This window comes from Giraffa tippelskirchi, chromosome 9 (genome assembly GCF_054371585.1).
Source record: "Giraffa tippelskirchi isolate mGirTip1 chromosome 9, T2T-mGirTip1v1.2.pri, whole genome shotgun sequence".
Taxonomy (NCBI): domain Eukaryota; kingdom Metazoa; phylum Chordata; class Mammalia; order Artiodactyla; family Giraffidae; genus Giraffa; species Giraffa tippelskirchi.
In genome coordinates this window covers 145,548,485-145,564,614 of record NC_137283.1, presented here as the reverse complement: position 1 = coordinate 145,564,614, position 16,130 = coordinate 145,548,485, and the positions used below count along the sequence as shown (strand labels likewise).

Genomic DNA, 16,130 nt, shown 5'->3' with positions numbered 1-16,130 from the left:
GGGTGGGAAACGGCACCTCCCTTTGTGAATTCAATACCAGTTGATTCATTAGGCAGAACTGCCAATGCTGAAAATAAACACAGCCTCTGGTTACAAAAGTATAACTGCAGCTTACCAAACGACAGTTTTTTGTTTTTTTTTTTAAAGTAGTAGATGCAATTGACTGTTGGATTTTCTTTCATTCTTTTTTTTAAGTGGGGGGAGGGTTTTAAAGCAAAATCCACAATCAATCCAAAGTCTCAAAATATTTGAACAGCTGCAGATTGCTCAGTTTATCCTGCCAAAATGCTTCCAGTCCTCCCAGAGGAGACAACCAAAACAGAATAAAAGTAGCATTTTTTCCCCCAAAATAACAACAGTTTAGGTTCTGGCCAATCTCAAATATGAAAGAGGAATAGAACCTAATATTGTACAACTTGACAAACTATAAAATAAAATTCCAATTTTGTTACTAAAAATCCTCTTTTTAAGAGGGAACCAACACAGGAGTCTAGGAATAAAATGAAAAATCAAAAAATCCACCAAAGCAGCAATTAGGAGTTAAGTCCAGATCATGTGACACAAACAACAGTGAGAATATGTGACATATAACTAAGCAGGTGCCTAGCCAGGCTAGTTTTGCTTGTGTCAGGGAAAATTGTGAAGGCCTTTGATGTGGGCCAGAAATTAGTGAGTGATACACCTGTGTAGCTGTGGGAGCTTAAGCTATTTTAAACTATTTTAAAGCTATTTAAACTCTACAAAATGAAGAAAAACGATAGTAATGCAAATGATTTTTTGTCCACAGAAATGCAAATTGTGTCCACTTGAATGCAACTGATTATTGTCCTGATGGATACTGACCAGTCTGTCAGCTTTGCATCCATGTTCATTCATTTCAGCATGCCTTACTTAACTATAAAGACTAATATTTAGTATTCTCCTTGGAACCTGCTAGAACTTCTTATCCATTCCCTTATTATTTAGTGAATGCTCTTTTTATATTTGTACAAGTCAAGATTTTCCATAGTTTAAATTTTATTTTATATATTTAAATTTAAATTTTTTTAATTTTTTAATTGAGATACAATTTGTGATGACTCAAGGATGAAAGAGCAGACAAAACCAAGGAGGTTCTTGGAATGCAGGAATGGAAAAACCAGACCCTTATTACCCTTCCCTCCCCCCATGTTGTAACTGTTAATGGATTTCAGACCTTCCTGAACAGTATAACCTGTCTCCTCTCCTGCCCCATAGGGAGAAGGTATTTGTCTTACTCTTCCCTCACCCAGTATACATGCCTCATCCAATCAGCAAATGACCTACAAGACCCCTATCCCACTCCTGGTACCCTGGGTATAAAAGTGGACTAAGGACCCCCACTCAATGTCGGTTCTCCCTTGAGCTGACCCACTGTTCTAACAGCATCTCCCATTCTAATAAACTTTATTTCCCTCTCATTCTGTCTCATGTCTGGAAATTCTTTCCCAACCCGCACCTGGACCATGACGCAACTGACATACAACATAGTGTAAGTTTAAGGTGGAGAGCAAGTTGGTTTGATATATTTGTATACTGCAATATGATTACCACTATAGCATTATCTAACATCATTATCGCATCACACAATCATCATTTCCTTTTTATGTGGTAAGAACATTTACAGTCTAGTCTCAGCAACTTTCAAGTTTATCATATAGTGAAAGTGAAAGTGAAGTCGCTCAGTCATGTCTGACTCTTTGCAACCCCATGGACTATAGCCTATCAGGCTTCTCCATCCAAGGAATTTTCCAGGCAAGAGTACTGGAGTGGGTTGCCATTTCCTTCTCCAGGGGATCCTCCCGACCCAGGGATCAAACCTGGGTCTCCCTCATTGCAGGCAGACACTACCGAGCCACCTGGGAAGCCCTTATCATACAGTATCAGTGTCTATAAATCATGTGTTGTGCATTAAATCTCCATTACCTAATTTTTAAAATTATACTTCAAAACCTGGGACAGTCCTGAATTACACCTGCTGTCTCATATAATTATTAAAGTGTCCCTGTATCCTTAAGTGTTCCAGTTGGCATAACATATGACTCTATATTTTAGGGACTTTGATGAAATATTCAACCAGTATGGTTAATAAGTAGCATATGCTTCTAGCTATCATTATTCACAATGTGTTCTCACAAGCCACAGAAAGGTAAATGCAAATAAGACTGTGCACCAATGAAGAGAAGACAAAAACTGTTGTGTCACAACACTGCCCAGAACATAATATAGTGAACCAATAGCAATTTACTCATAACATCAATATGATACTGATTTCTAGGCAAAGACTGCTCTGGGGAAGATATCTGTTGAAACCATTTGTTCTCATTAGAGTGGTCTCATTTTTTTCATTAAAAGATGATAATATGGGATGCTGGATATTCAAAAACTGACACACAAACACTTTCTTGTTACTTATCTATCTAGTTTAATGTTTGAAACTGGATTTTGTGGGTTTTCTATTTATCATTCCATTACAATTTTAATTATAAAGGCTTATAAGAGAAAAAGCTTCCCAAGTGGTACAGTGGTAAAGAATCCACCTGCCAAATGCAGGAGATGTAGGTTCGATCCCTGGGTTGGGAAGATCTCCTGGAGAAGGAAATGGCAACCCACTCCAGTATTCTTGGCCTGGAAAATTCTATGGACAGAGGAGCCTGGTGGGCTACAGTCCATGGGGTTGCAAAAAGTCGGACATGACTGAGCAACTAAGTACATACATAAGAGAAAAAAATTATAGGTGAGTTAGCTAATTAAAAATATAAAAGTAAAATATAAATGTGTGTGAGAATATAATGCTCTGGCTAAGACAATCACAGAAAGAGAAATATTTCTTCTTTGTGGTACATGTGTACATGTGTGCTCAGTTTTGTCTGACTCCTTGCAACTCCATGGACTGTAGCCTGCCAGGCTCCTTTATCTATGGAATTACCCAGGCAGGAATACTGGAGTGGGTTGCCATTTCCCACTGCAGGGTATCTTCCCGACACAGAGATCAAACCTGCGTCCCTTGCGTCTCTTGCATTGGCAGGTAGATTCTTCACCATTGCAACACTTGGGAAGTCCAATTGCTATACACAGTAAAACTTAATACACCAGGTGAGGATATGTAATATTAATTACAGTAATGGCATATTATTTGAATGCACAATTTGTACCAAGTACTCTCCTAAACTCTTTCTATATATAAACTGAAAACCAAATAATAATTCTATGAGTTCGGTGCCAATATTATCCCCACTTTACAAATAAATGAACCTAGGAAAAACTTAGATAACTTGTTCAAGGTCATAGTTTGTAAATAGTAGAAATGGAATTTGAACCCAGATGGTCTGATTTTAAGCCTGAGTTCTTAATATGGACGTGTACTTGCACGATTGAGGTTTTAAAATATTTCTGATGAAGCTGTCTAAATTTGAGTCTGAAGTCCATCATTATAATCATTACAAACAACCTCATCTCCCTTGCTTATCTCACTCCTGGCAAAATCCAAGCATGGATCAGCTCAATTACTTGCCTTCTCTGGACCAGAGCAGCTGTGCATGAATACAGCTGGAGAAAATCACTCAACAGTCTGATTTTACTTTAAATGTTTGACTTCAAACCTCAAATGTCCAAGTGCTGGCAAATGTACTACATTCCCTAATAAAGTGCTTCCCAGAGCCCATGGCAACAATTACCACCGCCATTTCACTCCCCAAACCTAAGTAAATTTCCCTGCCTGTCTTAGTATCATTTAACTCGATCTCACACTTCACTGAAAAACCTAAAAATCATCACACTAGAATTCCTTCATCTTCCCACCTCTAAATCAATAAGTTTCCCTGCATCTGCCATATTATCTGCTTCCCCCTTTTTTCAAAATGAGAAGTGACCCCCTCTCCTATGAAGGGCCAATTCTTCTCAAAGATTTCTAAACAACTCTTGTGCTGATTATCAACCCCTCTCAATAAGACTAGGTTCAGAATGCAAATGTAGAATGGTTGGCCATCCTTAATCTCAATCTCTCTCTCTCTGTCTCACACATACACACACACACTCACTCACTCACTCATACCCTATCTTGAATCTGCATTTCCTGCCACCTAGGACCCCTTTTGTCTTCTTTACAGACAAAATTTTCAAATAAATAGTCCACATCTTCCAGTCTCATTCAGGACTTAAGGCACTTCTATTTGGATTTTAACCTCACTCCACTCAAACTGGTCCTGTCAAAATTATCAAGGCACTCCATGTTATCAAGTACAATGCCTGCTTTTCTGTCTTCAGCTCATTAGACCTCTCCTCATAAGCAAAGAGAAATAGGGTAGAGGCTTCAGAAGTAAGTTATCTAGTGTACTAGATGCTGAGAGATGCTATGTAAAAAACAGAATATCCAGAATGAAGTTGATGTAGGCAAAATGTATGCTATTTGAACACCTTCTTTATATATACAAGTTATATATAGGGATCAAGCAGAGCTCCCAAGTAATCAAATTTGCATTCAGGTGACAAAAGCATAAAGACTAAAACACATTTTGGCAACCTCATGTGACATCATTTATCTGAGTAATATCTTTTTAAAGATCTAAGAGGTGACATTTTGGAACTCATAATCCCCTCAATCTTGGTTTCATCATGCATGAATATATGAAGAATATGGAATACACCTATCATAATGTTGATTCATACTTTGTGCACATGCTTGTGTGTTTGTGTGTGTTTGTGTGTGTGACTAGGGTTGAGTGGACTCGGGAGGGGACAGGGCAGTAGATGAGGATGCTGTGTGAGGGTAAACATATTTGTTTCTCTGGTTATATCTAACTTCTTGAATCTTCACCAATACTTTCTACCATTCTCTAAATTTTTAAAGGCATAAAATCCAGGATTATACTTTTGGAAACATAAGAATAAATCTAAGGGAAAACTTAAAGTGTGAATGTCAACATTTCAAGAAAAAAAAAAAAACCTTTCTGTTCAAAATCCAAACAAGATATATGACCCCATGGATATCATACAACCATAAAAAAATGCCATTTGTTTGTCATGATAATGAAGACATAGTTGTAAACAATGGATAATTTCTTGGATTCAATTATAAAATGCTATTAAAAAGAAACAACAAACCCAAAATGGAGTCAGTTGTGCTAAACCCCAACAAGACTTAAAGACTTAATACCTAACCCAACTGCAGTTTCACCCTCTCCCAGGGGTGGAATATACCATTAGTCTGAAATTTCCTGGTCAGCACTCGTGAGGGAATCTATATAAGACTCTCACATTACCTTCCCCATAAAAGAAGATGACTTGGCCTGAAACAATCTTTTCTTTTCTCTGGCTAATAACTTCCTTCTTATCAGCTCCTTCCTTTCCCTCCAGTTTCTATAAAAGCCTTCCATTTTGTACAGTTCCTTGAAGCTGCTTTCCATTTGCTAAATGGGATGCTGTCCAGTTCATAAATTGTTGAATAAAGCCAGTTAGATGTGTAAATTTACCTAGTTGAATTTTGTTTTTTAAAAATGCACTTAAAAGTTCTCTCACACATAGGAGTAGGCTCAAAGACACAAGCACATAAAGGGCTATACAGAAGCAAAGGCTACAACACACCCCAAAATACATGTGTCAACACCCCATGCATGGATGATGGAACAATAAGACAAGGTTTGCTTGTATGAGTTTAAGTACTGTAGTAGGATTAATGACCAAAATGGATGTGCCTGGGTGAGAGGGGAGATACAGGAGAGACAGGTGACAACTGTCTTAAGGCAGTGGAAGGCTGACTGCAAGAATAAAACACTTGACAAATGCAAGAGAGCCTCTCCTCTGGTAATGTCTCTGCTTCGGCCCAGGACTCAAAGGAAGCCCCGATCTCACCCAACTCTACCCCACTGTCTCTTTAAGCCCTCAAACCAGGGAGAATCAGACCATCAACCAACACACAACCACCAGAAGACCTATAGGTCATCCGGTGCGGCACTGGCCCTGCTGTGTATGCTCTTGCCTGAGGGTGTTAACCCCAGGTTTACGTTCCCACCAGAGTTCAAGTTATTGTATCCTCTAAGTTTTGTTTTTTCAAAGCTGAACTTATTTAGTTTTTCTTAACTGCACTATTTTTTCTCTTTCACATTTATTTTTATTTTTTTAAAGATTCTTTTTAATGTGGACCATTTTTAAAGTCTTTATTGAATTTGTTACAATATATCTTCTGTTTTATGCTTTGGTTTTTTTAGCCCCGAGGCATATGGCATCTTAGCTCCCAGGGACCTGCACCCCCTGCATTGGGAGGAAAAGTTTAACCACTGGACCATGAAGACAGTCCCATTTCACATATATTTTAAATGAGAAATTAATTCTAATTTTTACTATGGGGTTGTATTGAATCTTTTACTGTATCATGTCAGGTTATAATCAGGACAGAAAAAGATATTCTATTTATTTCACAAGTTACTTGATCATTATGACTTCTGTACCTTTGCTAATTGTAGTGACTTTTTAAAAAATTGAATCATTACAAATTCAAGGTCAGATATCATTTTTTTTCCTTCCCTTAATGATCCCTCAGTGATCCTTCCTATACTATATGGTAAACCTTTATTAATTGCATCCCTGACCCTAAAAATCAAAATGTACAGTAAGACTGATGGTGCTGTTATAAATCAATGAAGCTGAGTAATCCAGAAGATTCCAAGCCAAAATTCCACTTCATGGTTATAATATCTCTGGTACCAGTATGGATGAATGGCAGGAAAGATATCTTAGTCCTGAACTAGTCAATATATTTCTAAGACAACGTCAACTCCACCTAAATTATCTCAACAAACTATTTACACTGGTAAGTACTCTAGAAGTTGCCCATTTGGGGCTGCTGCAGAGCAGGCAGTCTGCTGCTCTCTAGTGAGCTAAGGTACACGCCTTTGTCTGAAGCTGCCCCCAAGCCCCGGAGGTTAAGTGATCCCAAGGTACTTAATTCTCTCATAAAGCAAATTCATTCTTACCTCCTCATCAGCAGATTCAGCCCAGTGAGTTTTAAATATTTTATTTTCAATAAAAATAAAGTCACAGATCATTTCTTGGAAAAGCATCCTCTCTAGGACATTCTCTTATATTTCTATTTCATTTATTTATCATTAAAACCAAAAACACAAGCCCCATTTCTGGAAAGAGACTCAAAGCATGTCCCAAGACTTCTCCACTTACAATTCTGGAACCAAAAGGACACCCTTTCCCATCCTGATGAAGGAGGAGAGAGATCAGGGCTGCTTTGGGAAGCCTTTCAGAGAGAACTGTATCTTTCATTGTTAGAAATATCTTTGTTGTGGATTTATTTTGCTTTGGGATGAGTTTCCTTAACCTTTAAAGATAAAATGTTTTATGTTAATTTCTTTTTTGATGTTGTTATACCTTTGTTAGCTGTGATTTCCTGGTGAGGCTGGATATGTGAATTTCCCATGCTGCCACTCCTCTTTGCTCTTATTAAGGGGAGAAATATTTCACCTACATCATCTAAGCAGGGTTCACAATTCCTCTAAAGAAATAAGCATTAATTCTCTCCTTTAGACTGTACATACATAATGAGACAAGTATATACAGTTTATGCAAATAAATTGCATGACTGCTATAAAGAACAACTACTTGCTCTCCAAGATTTCATTTACAACTATAAACTTCATCTTTTTTTCTAGGAATTGATGAATTACGGCAGCAGAGGGTGCCCTTGGGAAGCGAGAAAGGGGTCCAAAAGAGTATTGCAGGATTATCCATAATGAACACAAGGATGGAAAAGGAAAATAAAAAAGAGATGTAATAAATGGAGGGAAATCTTGATTCAGAGCTTTTCATAAGGAGGCTTTAGAAAAGGCAGAGACTGCAAGGTAGTGGTATTTGTAGCTGAAGATTCATTTATTCCGGTGAATACATTGTAAGATCGAGGAATGTCAGCTGTAGGGAAGGTGACAGGTATTATCAACATAATCAGAGATGACTAAAATCTTCATGTTAAAGCTGGGTGTGTGTGACTGCATTAGAAAGAATTAAGTTTTGTACTTCAGATTCTAATGGGGAAAATAAAGCTATAGAACTGAGCTCTGAGCTTGAAGCTGTCATAAAAGTAGAATCATCATCTGTACCAAGACTAAGGCTTACTGAAAAGTCACACACGTGGGGTTTAGAGAAGCCATTGCAGAGGGAGAGAGGAAAGCTCTATTTCCTAACTACCCCTCGTGAAATTCTATGAACCAGGATGGCTTACTTAACATGCTGAATAAGGAAGAGCAGAAGCTATGCCAAAAGTCCCAGGGGACCTATAAGACAACTTTGCTGGCCATGCTCCTCACAGATGGAAATCTCACCAGTGTCAGAAACCTCCAGACCCTGTGCATGAGAAAAAGTAGAGGAGGGCCAGACAGTCTTCTCCCCACCACCTCCGAACTGCCACCATCCCACTGGCAGGACTATGGAGAACAACATTCATTAACTATAGAAGAGCACCTTAGTCCATTGTCAGATCACAGTGTAAACTTTCCTTAATTATATTCTTGCTGAGTCGTGTTCAACACTTTTGCGACCCCATGGACTGTAGCCCTCTAGGCTCCTCTGTCTGTGGGACTTCCCAGGCAAGAATACTGGAGTGGGTTGCCATTTCCTTCTCCAAGAGATCTTCATGACCCAGGGATTGAATTGGCATCTCCTGCATCGACGGTGGATTTCTTACCACTGAGCCCCTAGGGAAGCCCTAATCATACATCAGGCCCACAGAAATTAGCTTATGGAGAATCCTATGGAAAAGGCAAAGTGAAGCATGGAAAAAAGCAAGGCCTTGTGCTAAGACAGCCCTGAACTTCACTGTTGACACATAGCAGGTGCACAACAGATGGTAACCAGTCTACAGTATGAAAGAAAGGATGTTTGCTCCTAATTTCTCCACTTGACTGCGTTCCCTAAATATAATCTTTCATCCCACCCCAATTTTCCATGCACTAAAAATTTCTGTTCTCTACCTCTTCTAATACAGAGAATAAGAGGCAGTAAATGCATACCTATCAAGGGTTCAGGCACTGGAGTTTGAATGCCAGCTGACATTTACCAGTTATGTGATCTCAAGCAAGTTATGTGTGTACTTATGACTTAAGCCTTGTCTATAAATGGGGGTAATGATAGTACCTATGGGCTTCTCATAGCTCAGTCGGTAAAGAATCTGCCTGCAACGCAGGAGACCTGGGTTTGATTCCTGGGTCGGGAAGATCCCCTGGAGAAGGAAATGGCAATCCACTCCAGTATTCTTGCCTGGAAAACCCCATGGACAGAGGAGCCTGGCGGGCTATAATCCATGGGGTCACAAGAGTTGGATACGACTTAGCGACTAAACCACCACCATAGTACCTATACTTCACTGGGCTACTGTGAGAATTAAAAGAGATAACCCAGGCACAGGATTAGCACAGTGGCTAGCAAGTTAATATTCAAAACATATCATTTATTACAATGATCATTATTATCACCCTCTATGACTATGAATTATTATTATTTCTGCATCAAAAAGGGAAGCTATGAGTTTTACGTGATAATTATGACATATTTAGAAAATTCAACACAAGACTTTTATTCATCATTCCCTATACACATGAAACTCTGCAGATGTTAACTTTTAGTTGAGGAAATGAACAACTTGCACAAAGCACAATGCAGGGCCAAAATTCACAAAGAAAGAGATCTTGATTTTATAGTATTATTGTACATTGTGAAGGCAGCAAGAGCCATTTCAAATTTTCTTAAATTGATGGAGCAATGAGTTGGCATTGGACTATAGTAGAAAGGAAAAATAATTAGATCAGCTCTGGAAAGTCTACCTTATAAGCAGCAAGTATCATTTAAAGATACGAGTTTCAACTTAAGATATTAACAGAGGGATTTACACTATACAGATTCTTACAGTTCAGATCTATATCTTATCTTTTTCTAGAAACAAATAAGTCATGGAACCATGGCAGTTCACCTCAAAATATTAATAGAGAGAAAGAAATACGTTGAGGAACCATCTAAGTATGTTTTAACTAACCTATAAAATTAAAATACAAAACAAAAACAATTTGTCCTTCATATTCTCTGTCAACTTTCTTACTATACTCTAGCATTAGAGTACATAAAACTGTATACTTTCCTTTTCATTCATCATTTACTTACTTATTAATTTATATGGAAAATAAATTTTGTTTTCATAACAAGTTTTCATCTGGAAACACTGGCCTACATGACCTTATCTCTAGTAATTAATGTTCCTTCTTTACGAGGTCTAAATAAACTGTTAGATTTCACAACAGAGCAAGTAATGGAACAATCTGGTTAAACAAGTTTTCTAAAGTAAAAGAATTCATTCTATATACGCAGGCAGATTTTGAAATATTTGAAAATCCTACGACATTCAACACTAAAAATTTAAAATACTTAAGAAAATCCAATCTTTCACTAATGACATTCAAAATATTTCAGGATGCTACAATCCTACAGGCCACATTAAAAATATTGGCCATCAATATGTTATACTTATTTTGAAATGCTATTTATGCACTCTAAACAATAAAACGCCAGAGAAACCAGCCTTCACTTTACCTGCCTGCCCCATAAGAACTTGTAGACTGGGCAAGGAAACAGTTCTGCTAGATCCTCCCCAAATTATAAAAATACTGATCTAGTGAAATTCTGACTTAGACAATGTAATGCTCAGTCACATTTAATTGACTTGAACATATACAAATTCCTTTTAATTTAAAACATTTTTATCTTTACTTGCTGCAAAAGTCAAAGAAGGGGGATGTGCTCTCAGAACCTTCAGAGAGGAACACAGCCCTGCAAACCTTGATTCTAGTTCAGGGAGACATGGATGAGAATTTGTTACAGTAGCAATAGAAAACTAATACATGTACCATACAAAATCTAGAAGTCCATACAAATACTGTCCGTACAGTCCATGCTGTAACAAATTCTCATCCATGTCTCCCTGAATCAAGGTTTGCAGGGCTGTGTTCCTCTCTGAAGATTCTGAGAGCATATTGCCTTTCACAGCTTCTAGAAGCTTCCTGCATCCCTGGATCATGCCCACTTCTACATCCTTATATAACCTAACCTATTCTCTTCCAGGGGTCAGGAAGTGGGCATCTTTATGTGGCCAGATTCGGACTACTGCAGTTTGTCAGATTTATATCAAGACCTGTAATATTCAAGTCAATATTCACCAAGCAAATTAAAATTCTCTAATACTATAACTATCATTATTATTATGTGGAATAAAAATTAAAATGTCACATTTGAATTAGATGATCGCATCTTCTCTTTTTTTAATTGGAGTAAAATTGCTTGACAATGTTGCGCTAGTATCTGTTGTACAATGAAGTGAATCAGCTATATATATACACATATGTCCTCTCCCTCTTGGACTTCTCTCCCACCCCGTCGCCACTCTGCCCATCTAGGTCATCACAGAGCACACATCTGAGCCTCCCAACCTAAACATCCAGACAGAAAAATGAATAAAGAAAAGATGGTATAGAGGGGCGGTCCTAAGATGGTGGAGGAATAGGACTGGGAGACCACTTTCTTCCCCACAAATTCATCGAAAGAGTGTTTGAACACTGAGCAAATACCACAAAACAACTTCTGAACGCTGGTGGAGGACACCAGGCACCCAGAAAGGCAGTCCAGCCCTCCTGTCTTCAAAAGGAGGTAGGACAAAATATAAAAGATAGAAAGAGAGACAAAAAAGTTAGGGACAGAGACCCGTCCGGGGAGGGAGTCGTAAAAGAGGAGAAGTTTCTAAATACCAGGAAACCCTCTCACAGGCAGGTCTGTGGGGGAGTTTTGGAATCTCAGAGGGCAACATAAGCAGGAGGAAAAAATAAATCAATAAAACCCACAGATTAGGCACCTAACTGCAACTCCCAGCAAAAAAGTAACCCAGACACTGGAGTCTGCCACCAGCAAGCAGGGGCTGAACAGGGAGGCACGGGCTGCACTGCTTAGGGTAATGACCGGGACTGAATGCCCTGAGGACAATCTGAGGGAGCTAATGTGAGAAAGCAACCCAAACTGTGGGACAGTCAGAGAGAGAAAAAAAAAAAAAAGAGGAGAGAGAGAGAACTTTCCTGCGAAAAGCTCTAATCTAAGGCACTGCCGCCTGGTCACAGAATAAGGACTGAGCGAATACCAGAGGAGAGCTAGTCGGCAGTGGACCAGCCCATCCCCTACTGGAGGCAGGGAGGCAGGTGAGCGACAGCCAGAGCCGGAAGGTGAGGGGCAAACTTGGCCCCAGAGACAGCATCCTCTACCAAACTGCGAGCAGGCTCCCAGTTGCTAGGTAAGTCTTCCTGGGATCCTGGATAGTTGACATCCACCAGGAGGGTTGCAGCCAGAGATCAGCTCCCCAGAGGAGACACACGGCACACCTGAGACACCGCTCCCGCTGCGCACCTGGGAAACCGAGCGGCCAGGGAGGTGATAAGATGCACCACCCCACCTGGGGAGAGTGCGCTCTCCAAGCACCTGGTCGCCTGAGTTGCTCAGACCTGGGAAGGGCACAAAATGCAGGCCCAAGCCAGTCTGTGCCTTTGTGGAGTACCTGAGAACCTGAACCTGAGCAGCTTAGACCTGGGAAGTACATGCATTGCAGGGCCTGCTTTAGATAGTTCCTGCAGAGCAACCTGGAGCCTGAGCAGTGTAGACTGGGAAAGCACATGAGCACCATGAGCACCATGAGCAGGGGCAAACCTAGTGTGGCCCAGACACTGCGAGCACTCCCCACACATGCCAGTGATATTTGCTTGCAGTGCTCCTCCATCCTACAGTACAACGAACAAGTGAGCCTAAATAAATGACCACCTTCACCCCCTTGTGTCGGGGTGGAAGTTAGATACTGAAGAGACTTGCAAACAGAGGAAGTCAAAATAAACAAAGAAGAGAAAACCACTTTGGAAGTGACAGGTGCAATAGATTAAAACCCCTGTAGTTAGCATTGACTATATTGGAAGGGACCTATAGACCTTGAGAAGAAGTGTAAGCTGGAACAAGGAACTATCTGAAAGTGAACTGAACCCACACTGCCCTCAACAGCTCCAGAGAAATTCCTAGATATATTTTACTATTACCATTATTAACTTTTTAAAAAATTTTAAGTTCTTTATTACTCCTTTAATTTTCATTTTTAACCTACTATTACCTTGCAAAAAAAAAAAGGCCCTATTTTTAAAGCAAACTTCATATTTTTAAATAACTTTTGTGATTTTTTTTAAATGTATTTCTGAGAGTCTAAACTCTACTCTGGATTTTTAATCTTGGCTTTTTGGTATTTGTTAACAATTTTGTACCTGTAAGACTCCAATCTTCAGTACCCATTTTTACTTAGGAGTGTGATTACTGGCTTGATTGCTCTCTCCCCTTTTGACTCTCCTTTTTCTCCCCCAGGTCATCTCCATTTCCTCCCTCATCCTTCTCTTCACTACTTAATTCTGTGAATCTCTTTGGGTGTTCCAGGCTGTGGAGAACACTTAGGGAACTGATCACTGGCTAGACTGGGCTCTCTCTTTTTGATTCCCCCTCCTCTCCTCCTGGCCACCTCTACCTCCTTCCTCCCTCTTCTCTTTTCTATGGAATTCCGTGAACCTCTCTGAGTGTTCCAGACTGTGGAGAGTAAATAGGGAATTGATTACTGGCTAAACTGCTCTCTCCCCTTTTGATTTCCCCTCTTCTCCTCCTGGTCACCTCTATCTCCCTCCTCCCTCTTCTCCTCTCCATGGAACTCTGTGAACCTAGACTGAGGGTGGGAGGAGAAGGGGACGACAGAGGATGAGATGGTTGGATGGCATCACCCACTCAATGGGCATGATTTTGGGTAAACTCCGGGAGTTTGTGGTGGACAGGGAGGCCTGGCATGGTGCGGTTCATGGGGTCACAAAGAGTTGGACACGACTAAGCGACTGAACTGACTGAACTGAACAGGAAAAAAAACTATTAAAAATAGAAACATATGGAGGCTAAGCAACACACTTCTGAATAACCGACAAATCACAGAAGAACTCAAAAAAGAAATCAAAATATGCATAGAAATGAATGAAAATGAAAACACAACAACTCCAAACCTGTGGGATACAGTAAAAGCAGTGCTGAGGGGGAGGTTCATAGCAATACAAACCTACCTCAAGAAACAGGAGAAAAATCGAATAAATAACCTCACTCTACACCTAAAGCAACTAGAAAATGAAGAAATGAAGCACCCCAGGGTTAGTAGAAGGAAAGAAATTATAAACATTAGGGCAGAAATAAATGAAAAAGAAACAGAGGAGACCATAGCCAAAACCAACAAAGCTAAAAGCTGGTTCTTTGAGAAGATAAATAAAATAGACAAACCATTCGCCAGACTCATCAAGAAAAAAAGGGAGAAGAATCAAATCAACAAAATTAGAAATGAAAATGGAGAAATCACAACAGACGACACAGAAATACAAAGGATCATAAAAGACTACTATCAGCGACTATATGCCAATAAAATGGACAACTTGGAAGAAATGGACAAATTCTTAGAAAAGTATAATGTTCCAAAACTGAACCAGGAAGAAATAGAAAATCTTAACAGACATATCACAAGCACAGAAATCGAAACTGTAATCAGAAATCTTCCAACAAACAAAAGGCCAGGACCAGATGGCTTCAGAGCTGAATTCTACTAAAAATTTAGAGAAGAGCTAGCACCTATCCTACTCAAACTCTTCCAGAAAATTGCAGAGGAAGGTAAACACCCAAACTCATTCTATGAGGCCACCATCACCCTAATACCAAAACCAGACAAAGATGCCACAAAAAAAGAGAACTACAGGCCAATATCACTGATGAACATAGATGCAAAAATCCTTAACAAAATTCTAGCAAACAGAATCCAACAACATATTAAAAAGATCATACATAATGACCAAGTGGGCTTTATCCCAGGGATGCAAGGATTCTTCAATATTTGCAAATCAAACAATGTGATACACCACATTAACAAATTGAAAGATAAAAACCATATGATTGTCTCAAAAGATGCAGAGAAAGCCTTTGACAAAATTCAACATCCATTTATAATAAAAACCCTCCAGAAAGCAGGCATAGAAGGAACATACCTCAACATAATAAAAGCCATATATGATAAACCCACAGCAAACATTATCCTCAATGGTGAAAAATTGAAAGCATTTCCCCTAAAGTCATGAACAAGACAAGGGTGCCCACTCTCACCACTACTATTCAACATAGTTTTGGAAGTTTTAGCCACAGCAATCAGAGAAGAAAAAGAAATAAAAGGAATCCAAATTAGAAAAGAAGAAGTAAAACTCTCACTGTTTGCAGATGACATGATCCTCTACACAGAAAACCCTAAAGACTCCATCAGAAAATTACTAGAGCTAATCAATGAATATAGTAAAGTTTCAGGATATAAAATTAACACACAGAAATCCCTTTCATTCCTATACACTAACAATGAGAAAACAGAAGGAGAAATTAAGGAAACAATTCCATTCACCATTGCAACGAAAAGAATAAAATACTTAGGAATAAATCTACCTAAAGAAATAAAAGACCTGTATATAGAACACTATAAAACACTGATGAAAGAAATCAAAGATGACACAAATAGATGGAGAAATATACTATATTCATGGATCAGAAGAATTAATATAGTGAAAATGAGTATACTACCAAAGCAGTCTATAGATTCAATGCAATTCCTATCAAGCTACCAATGGTATTTTTGAGAGAACTAGAACAAAGAGAGTTCCAGAAAAACATCTATTTCTGCTTTATTGACTATGCCAAAGCCTTTGACTGTGTGGATCACAATAAACTGTGGAAATTCTGAAAGAGATGGGAATACCAGACCATCTGACCTGTCTCTTGAGAAACCTGTATGCAGGTCAGGAAGCAACAGTTAGAACTGGACATGGAACAACAGACTGGTTCCAAATAGGAAAAGGAGTACGTCAAGGCTGTATATTGTCACCCTGCTTATTTAACTTCTATGCAGAGTACATCATGAGAAACGCTGGGCTGGAAGAAACACAAGCTGGAATCAAGATTGCTGGGAGAAATATCAATAACCTCAGATATGCGGATGA

The 16,130-nt window shown here is 39.1% G+C and overlaps 1 protein-coding gene and 1 long non-coding RNA gene across 7 annotated transcripts in view; both read right to left on the bottom strand.

The window, feature by feature from the left end:
- UTRN (utrophin) overlaps positions 1 to 16,130 on the bottom strand; it is a 538,953-nt gene that overhangs the window by 80,433 nt on the left and 442,390 nt on the right. The gene's annotated exons all lie outside the window — the stretch shown is intronic.
- On the bottom strand, positions 6,121 to 13,474 carry LOC145522045 (uncharacterized). The gene is made up of 2 exons (XR_014065868.1): positions 11,581 to 13,474; positions 6,121 to 8,635 (listed from the first exon to the last, which is right to left on the bottom strand). It is a non-coding gene; the product is annotated as an uncharacterized LOC145522045 (long non-coding RNA).